Source organism: Nomascus leucogenys, chromosome 22a (assembly GCF_006542625.1).
Source record: "Nomascus leucogenys isolate Asia chromosome 22a, Asia_NLE_v1, whole genome shotgun sequence".
Taxonomy (NCBI): domain Eukaryota; kingdom Metazoa; phylum Chordata; class Mammalia; order Primates; family Hylobatidae; genus Nomascus; species Nomascus leucogenys.
In genome coordinates, this window is record NC_044402.1 from 11,863,683 (window position 1) to 11,872,124 (window position 8,442).

The 8,442-nt window shown below is 50.6% G+C and overlaps 1 long non-coding RNA gene across 1 annotated transcript; it reads left to right on the forward strand.

The window, feature by feature from the left end:
- The first annotated feature begins 2,562 nt into the window (after nt 1-2,562).
- Nucleotides 2,563-5,946, forward strand: LOC100581338. The gene is made up of 2 exons (XR_001113714.2): nt 2,563-2,709; nt 5,288-5,946. It is a non-coding gene; the product is annotated as an uncharacterized LOC100581338 (long non-coding RNA).
- The last annotated feature ends 2,496 nt before the right edge of the window (nt 5,947-8,442 follow it).

Sequence of the window (8,442 nt, forward strand, 5' to 3'; positions counted from 1 at the left end):
GGTGAGATAAGGTTAAGTAGAAAGGTTGAATCCCCCATGTATTTTTGCATGCAGTAGGCACGTAATACATGCTTAATGACTGACTGAATGAATGAATGAATGAATGAACAAACCAGAACATAGAGTAAAATGGTTGGTTGGCTCCTGAGCCATTTTAGGAGCTCCAACAGCCAGTCGTAAAACAATCTGTAAACAGCAAGTGCATCCTCAGTGCCTGACTCCCACCCTTCTGGCCACACTGTCCCTCAGCTATGTTACAGCACACCTTCATCATCAGAGAGGATCCCTTGCCTCCTGGGATGGGGGTTTCCAAGGGAAAAGTGATGGGGCAGGGGTCTAACTCGCATTGAATACTGCAATGCCCCAGGAGTTAGACATTTGCCATCTCATGTAATCCTCACTAAACAAATAAACCAACGAGTCAATAAAACCCAAGATGGGTATTGTTCTTCCCATTTGACAGATTCAGAAACTAGGACCAGGGAGATAGAACTCTCCCCTAGTGGCAGAGGAGCTGGGGTTTGGGCTCAGCCGGTGTCTACAGTGCCCTTAGGGGAAGGTGGGGTCAGGGGTGGGCATTGTGCCCTCTTGCCTTACAGATTCCCAGCCCCCACCGCAGCCACCTGGAGCACCTGTCCTACTTGAGTAATAGAAGACTCTTCATTGGCATCTATCATTTAGTTCCTGGCCTCTGATCACAACTCTGTCTGTAGCCCCAATCTAGCCCATAACAGACTTTTTCAAAATTCTCTGAATATGCCGTCATCTCTCAGGAAAGGGGCATTTGCATCATCAGCAAAAGGGCCATTTTCACCTGCCTCTGCGTTCCGTTCCTGCGCTCCCTGACTCAGTCCTGGTGGGGCGTGCTGGGACTATGAAGAGTTACTGCTGTGAGCACTGCGGCCCCCTTACCTCCACCCTAGCACTGAGGTGAGCTCTCCTAGACCAACGTTGGCCCCTTGGATGGCATTCCAGTGCCTAGCACATGGCAAACCCCTTGAAGCATGTTTGTCACCCACAGAGGTCACTCACACACCTTAGGAGTCAGACGATTGCATTTCGTTCCTGCGTCGCTCATCTGAGCAGTGGTTTCATCTGTATGGGCCTCACACTTCTCATCTGATAAGCTTGGTGGAAACAGTGCCCAGCTCCCGGGCTGGGGTCTCTTCCAGCAGGCTAAAGGATGAGTAGGGGTTGTTTTAGCTATGCTGGTCTGGGGTGGAGGGGAGACTGGGAGGAAGAGCGTGAGGCAGGAGCATAGGGTCTGGAGGCAGGGACCCTACAGCAATTCACACGGACTTCCTAGAGCTGAATCAAAAGGAAAACACCATCTTTCCACACCCAAGTAACAAGGATTAGAGGCTGCTCCCTTTGCAAACCCTACCCGTTTTCCCACTGTGTTGCACAAGTAAAATGTAAAGTACCTCTGATCGGTCACCTCCTGCCAACAATCAGACTGGTCATGGGCCAAGTCTTTATTTACATAGGGTGTAACTCTATGTAACCAATGGGAAACCTCTAGAGGGTACAGAAACCCTAGAAGATTTGCAGCCAGTGCTCTTGAGCCACTTGCTCAAGTATGCTCCCACTGTGTACTTTCATTTCAGTAAATCATTGCTTCATTCTTTCGTTGTTTTGTTTGTGCATTTTGTCCAATTCTTTGTTCAAAATGTCAAGAACCTGGATGACTTGTAGTCAAGACCCTCCACTGGTAACAAGCATATGGATAAAGGAGAAGACTGGGAAGACTTGGGCTGGAGGGCTGCAGACCACTCCCAGGGTGAGAACTCTTGCTGATGTTTCAACAGATCTCAGCCAATCCTCCCCAGAGCAAGAAGCATGGCAGTGGATGTAAGTTCAGGTGTGTTCAGTGGACCTTAGAGTTGGGTCTGTAGCAACATCCCCAGGGTGAGGGTCCCTGGACAAGCCCTGAACAGGACCAAGTCAAGGATCTTGTCAAGCCTGTAATTTCTTGACTGAGAAAGTGAAGGGCACCCTCGCTTACTTTGGCTTCAGGGTTGGATGGATGGGTAGATGGATGGATGGATGGATGGATGGAAAGATGGGGAGGTGGGTGGGTGGATGGATGGATGGGGAAGTGGATGACTGAATGGACAGGTTGGATGGATAAGTAGATAGGTGGGCAATTGAATGGATGGGTGGATGGATGGAGGCATGGGGAGATGGGTGGGTGGATAAATGGATGTGTGGATAGATGGATGGTTGGACAGATGGATAAATGGATGGATATTCGAGAACTTCCAGGCTGCTCAGAGGCAGCAAGCTTGGTATGGGCAGTTGCAAAGTTTATTTAAAAAGTCTGATGATATTTTAGTTCAACATGTTTTCAGACAATGGGGCCCTTTCTTGTGCTCCTTGGTGGCCCAGAAAACATAGTTTTGATGGCTAATTGAGTAGTGGTCATAATTTCTTCTCCTGTAAAGACCATACTTTTTGTCTATGAGGTTGCTCTAGGCCTGACTATCCTGTCAACTGTCTCTTTGGTTCCTATCTTATCTATCTGCCAAGACCCTAGTCTCTCCTGTGAATCTCTTTTCTTCCTCAGACACCTCGAATCACAGATAGTTGGAGATGAAAAGGACCTTAGAAACCGTAAGAAACACCGTGGGCAAGGAGAGTGGGGAGCTCTGGAGCCATAAACCTGGCTTCAGGTCCCAGTTCTGCCACTCATCAGCTGGGTGGCCAAGGGTAAGTCATGTAACCTCTCTGACCCTCAGCCTCTTCCTCTGTATGTGGCACCTACCTGCCATCACATGTGGAGTGCTCAGCCCAGAGCTGGCCTGTGCTACAGAGCCAAGCACAGAAACAACTTATCAATGTCACTATCATCCCAAAGCCAAAGTCCTGCCATGTCATTGGAAGAGGCTAAAGTAACATGTGCAGAGTGTTTATCTCAGCACTCTCATTTGTGAGAGCCATTCATCTCATCCAACCCTCTTAGTTTGTTGTTTTTAGACAGTGTCTTGGTCTGTTACCCAGGTCGGAGTGCTGTGGCGTGATCATGACTCACTGTAACCTTGAACTCTTGGGCTCAGGCAATTCTCCCACCTCATCTCCTGAGTAGTGGGGATTACAGGTGTGCCCCACCATGCTGGCTAATTCTAAACTTTTTTTTTTTTTGAGATGGAGTCTCACTCTGTTGCCCAGGCTGGAGTGCAGTGGCATGATCTTGGCTCACTGCAACCTCCGCCTCCCGGGTTCAAGTGATTCTCATGCCTCAGCCTCCTAAGTAGCTGGGACTACAGGCACGTGCAACCACACCTGGCTAATTTTTTTTTTTTTGTATTGTAGAGATGAGGTTTCACCATATTGGCCGGGCTGGTCTCAAACTCCTGACCTCGTGATCCACCCACCTCGGCCTCCCAAAGTGCTGGGATTACATAAACATTTTTTTTTTTTTGTAGAGACAGGATCTTGATATGTTGCCTAGGTTGGTCTCAACCTCCTGGTCTCAAATGATCCTTCTGCCTTGGCCTGAAAAGCTTTGGGACTACAGTCGTGAGCATGGTGCCAGGTAGACCACTTCATTAACCAGATGAGGAAACTGAGGCTGAGAGGTGGAGTGGTTTGCCCAAAGCAACCTGGTGAATTAGTGGCATGGTCAGGACATGAATCCGGACTCCAAGACCAGTTCTCCTCCTCTCTCTTCTGAACCCATTTTCTGCACCCTTGGCTAAGAGAGGAAAATGCAGGATTCATCTCTGAACACTCAGCTTTGGCCTCAAATGGCCACGAGAGGGAGCCTTTGGAATTGCTCGGGGCCTCCGTGCTTCCAGTGAAAGAACCCTTTCCATCCGTTCTCGAAGGCGCCTAGGCCAGTAGCCCCTGCCCTGCCCCTTCCCTCCCTGTGCCAGCACCTCTGAGGCATTCCAGACTCCGGCTCCTTTTCCTTCTCTACCTCCACCCTCCACCTGGATCCCAGTATTGTCTTTCTCCTTTTCCTGAGTAGAACTGGGATCCTCAGAACCCCACGGTGGTTTTGCCAGGCAGGTGGTGCACATTTGAGGCACCCCGGCTTACTTTGGCTTCAGGCTTGCAGTGACATGTCCAGTTGTCCCTTAGCATCTACTGACACTCCCATCCAGCTATTTCACACACTTCTGCTCAGCCACGCTGGGTGGGAGAGGCCAGGCCAGGGGAGGTGGAGGAGGTGGGAGAGGAGTTTACCTACTGTGTAGCCAGAAGATGACAGAGTTACAGCACACAATGACAGGACATGGCTCGGAGTATTAGTTGGACACAAGCAGAAGCACTGATAGTAGAGGCCTTGGGGACAGCTCTGGCGGCAGATTTGAGCCGTAAAGGATGCAAAATAGTTGGCCAGGCAAATAAGGCCCACAAGTTCCTAAGAAACTGGGAGGAGGACCCTTGCCTCTGGGTCAGGGGTGCTACCTGAGAGGACACCCCTTCTCTGGGCATCGGTAAATAGGAATAATAAAACCCACTCTGCCTTCCTCATAGGAGGACAGAATGTCTGAGTACATAGAAATGGAAGCAGGTTGGAAATTAAATACCATGCCCATCTCGGGGATGTATTTTAGCACCGCTGTTTTTCTCTTTCCCGGGACGTTCTCCAATAAGCATTCATTCTGTGTCCCCAGCACCCACTTTCCCTGTCCTGACCTTCCTGCAGATGCATTTTTGAGACCACACAGGTTCCTGGGTCACTGATGAGCATTCCTGTGGGCCTCCCACGGTCCTCCACTTGGTGGCTGACTCCAGCCCTCTTCCCTCATTTGGCTTTTTCCATGAGTCATTTTGAAGTCTTTGTATAAGGCCTATTAGGATAAAAACAGGAAGGCAGGCAAGCCAGCAAGGCCTGGAGGCCATCCCTGGGCTCTTAGGAGATTAAGGTCTGCAAACACAATCCCAGGTGTCTGTGGGCCATCTGCCCCCGCACCCCCCATGTGCTGACCAGGAGGACCTCGGAATCTGGGATGAATGTGACACTGTTTGAATGTTGGAAATGCCCCGTTGCTCCTTTCTCTATATCTTTTTAGGCAACACAAGTGGCAAGCTCTTTCCAAGTGTCATTCTCCAAATAGATTCCTTCTAGTCTAGGGTTGGGGGGGAGGGAGCGGAATAAGAGGTGAGCCCCTCTCATGCTCCAGCAGCCCCCTCTGTGGGCCCAGCAGGCCACTCTTAACATCTCCGAAACCTGTGGTTCTTGCAGGACATACACTTTGTTTCATATTCTCCTGGGCTCACTGTGCATAACCGAGTTTGTAATTCTCCAGTCCTCCCAAATGCATATTCTCCCTTGCAGACAGCATTTTTCAGAGAACAGGAGGGAGCTGCTTCCTTAAGTATTGCCTGGGATCACATTCAGACTGGAGATGTTGCCAGAAGCAAATCCACCTCAGTGGGGATTCTGGTTGACCCAGGAGACCCTCTGCTCCTGAGGGAACTACCGAGGGGCTTGGGCTGTGACTCCAGGACCAAGAGTTTTGGGAGAGACTTTCCTTCCCTGGACAAGGAAAAGGAAGTGGAGCTACCAGCTGCTACTCTGGGAGGCTAGAGACGCATCTCTCTACCATGCACCCTTTCCAAAGCTCTGTTCTCTGAGGGCTTCTCGAAATACCCACTTTAATCAGAGTTAAGCCGGATTTGAAGGTTGAGATGATTAGATGTGTCAAAAAAATTTTACAGTCTAATAACACCCAATGCTGTCAAGAATGTGGAAAAAAAGAGACACATATGCATTGTTGATGTGAGTGTCAATTGGCGTCCATTTTTGGAGGGAGTTTGCTAGTATCATTAGAATGTGAAATAGATACACTCTCAGACTCAACATTTCCACTCCTAAGAGTCAATTCTAGAGAAATATGTGCACGTGGACACAAAGAGTCGGGCATGAAGATGTTTGCAGAAATGTTGTTTGCAACTGCAAAAAACAGTAAAATAAAAAGCCACCAAATCAAAAAACCAAACAGCTAGCATTTGTCCCCAGTTTTACTGAGATGTAATTGACAAGCCTCGGATTTAGACACTGTGGCAGAACTTGGGTACGGTGTGCTTTGCAGCCACTAAAAAGAATGACATAAACCTTCTAAGTTGCTGACTTAGAAGGACCTCAAGATGGACCTTTTCATGAAAAAAAGGGATACAATTATATGTACTGTAGGACCCCATTTATGTTAAAAACAAAAAAGAAGAAAGGTAAAATAAGTCAAAGGGAATGCTTGGGAACGTTTGGGATGAACACACCCCACGCTGAGAATAGCAGTGATGTATGAAAGGTTGTAGGCTGGGAAACAATTGAAAAGGGTTTCATTTTTTAGTTTGTAAACTTTTCTGTTGTTTGAAATGTTTCTTAATGAGCACATGTTTATGTATGTTGTTTTTGTTCCCCAATATGTGTATTGGATTTTGCTCCAGGGCACCCACCTCAGAACAGTCCTGCTCAGAACCTCTGAAGTCAGTTGACTTCATTCAGCGAACATTTTCCATGTGAGCCTCTGCCCTGCACAGCTCTACGGTGGGTGTTGAGGACATCAGGGCCATTGTCCCCATCCCCAGGGAGGGCAGTCGCCTGCAAGGAGAGGCAGATGGACAGATGAGGACTGTGCAGTGGTAGAAACTGTGAGAAGTGTCCTCGTAAGGACAGCAAGAGTAGAAGGCAGGCGAGGCCAGTTCCCCTGGATGAAATAAGGGGAGGCTTCCTGGAGGAAGTGACACTAACTTGAGTCTTACAGATGATGGGCTGGGCGCGGTGGCTCACGCTTGTAATCCCAGCACTTTGGGAGGCTGAGGCGGGTGGATCACGAGGTCAGGAGATCGAGACCACGGTGAAACCCCGTCTCTACTAAAAAATACAAAAATTAGCCGGCGCGGTGGCTCACGCTTGTAATCCCAGCACTTTGGGAGGCCGAGGCGGGCGGATCACAAGGTCAGGAGATTGAGACCATCCTGGCGAACACGGTGAAACCCCGTCTCTACTAAAAATACAAAAAATTAGCCGGGCATAGTGGCGGGCGCCTGTAGTCCCAGCTACTCGGAGAGGCTGAAGCAGGAGAATGGCGTGAACCCGGGAGGTGGAGCTTGCAGTGAGCCGAGATTGTGCCACTGCACTCCAGCCTGGGTGACAGAGCGAGACTCCGTCTCAAAAAAAAAAAAAAAAAAGATGATGGGGGTGTAGATGGGGTGTAGATTGGGTGTGGATGAATCAGTGGAAGAACAAGAGGGAAGATTTGAAGAGGAGGGCTCCAGGAGGGGAGACATGCACTTGGGGGAACACAGGGCGGGTGATGGGTGGGGTTGGGGAGGACGAGAAGAGTTAGGGACAAGGGCTGAGCTTGGCTTCTCATCTCTCAACTCCTGATTGTTGCTCTGGGGTGCAGGGAGCCAGCCAGTGGCCAGCAGAGGGCACTTCTGCCTCTTCCAACTGCAGAGTCTGGAGCCCCCCTGGGGAGGAGCTGGTCAATGGTTTCATGTTGACATGGGTGGGGAAGCTGGGCTCTCAGGACCCCAGGGAGGATGCACCCAAGAGCGAGTGAGACCGAGACACAGATGATTAAGATGCAGCATGAGGAGGCGTGGCAAAGGACTTTAGCCAGTCCACACGTGCAGAGAGGTCATCAGCAGTGCTGCTTTCCGAGACGGTGAAGAGGGGCTTCAATCAGAATGTGAGTGTGTGGTGGCACAGGAGGCTTGTGGCCACAGTGAAAGCAAAGGCGTAGAAGACAGCATTCCAAGAGGGTGCTCTGAGGGCTGCAGCAGCTTCAGCCCGGGGGTCTGGCATGGGGCCTCTCCCACCGGTCCCCTCCACTGCCTACCCTCATTCTCTCTGCCTGAGCGCTTTTCCCTGCTCCTCCAAAGCAGTGTCCCCTTCCCAGTCCTGAGGACTCCCGGACCCTCCACCTGCTCCCCAGCAAACCCACCTGGAGACCTGCTCAGTGCCGGGTCTTCTCCTGGAGGCGGGGACGTGGCAGGACCCCAGGAAGGCCCCAGATCATTCCACTGTGGGGGAGGCACAGACACTAAGCAAACAGAGCTTCCGGCAGCGATGGGCCCCATGCAGAGGATTCAACAGGGCCATGGACAGGTCGGGGAGGCCCCTGGGGACACTTCAGCTGAGACCTGAATGTCAAGTGGGAGCTTGGCATGAGGGTGAGGCCCTTACAGGCAGAGCTCCCTGGACAAGGGTGAGTGTGGGGCTTTCAAGAGAGGGAGAAATCAAAGGTCACCCCTCGATTTTGACCCGAGCCACTAGGTAAACAGAAGGGCTGTTTTCTGAGGAAACGGTGGCTGTGGGAGAAGCCAGCTTCGGGGAGGAAATCCAAAGTTCCGTCCTGGTCACCAGAAATCAGAGGTGCCGATTAGCAGTGCACGTGCAGGGTCATGAAGGCAGTTACAAACCTGAGTGCGGGCCAGGTGCTGCGGCTCACACCTGTCATCCCAGCACTTTGGGAGGCTGAGGTG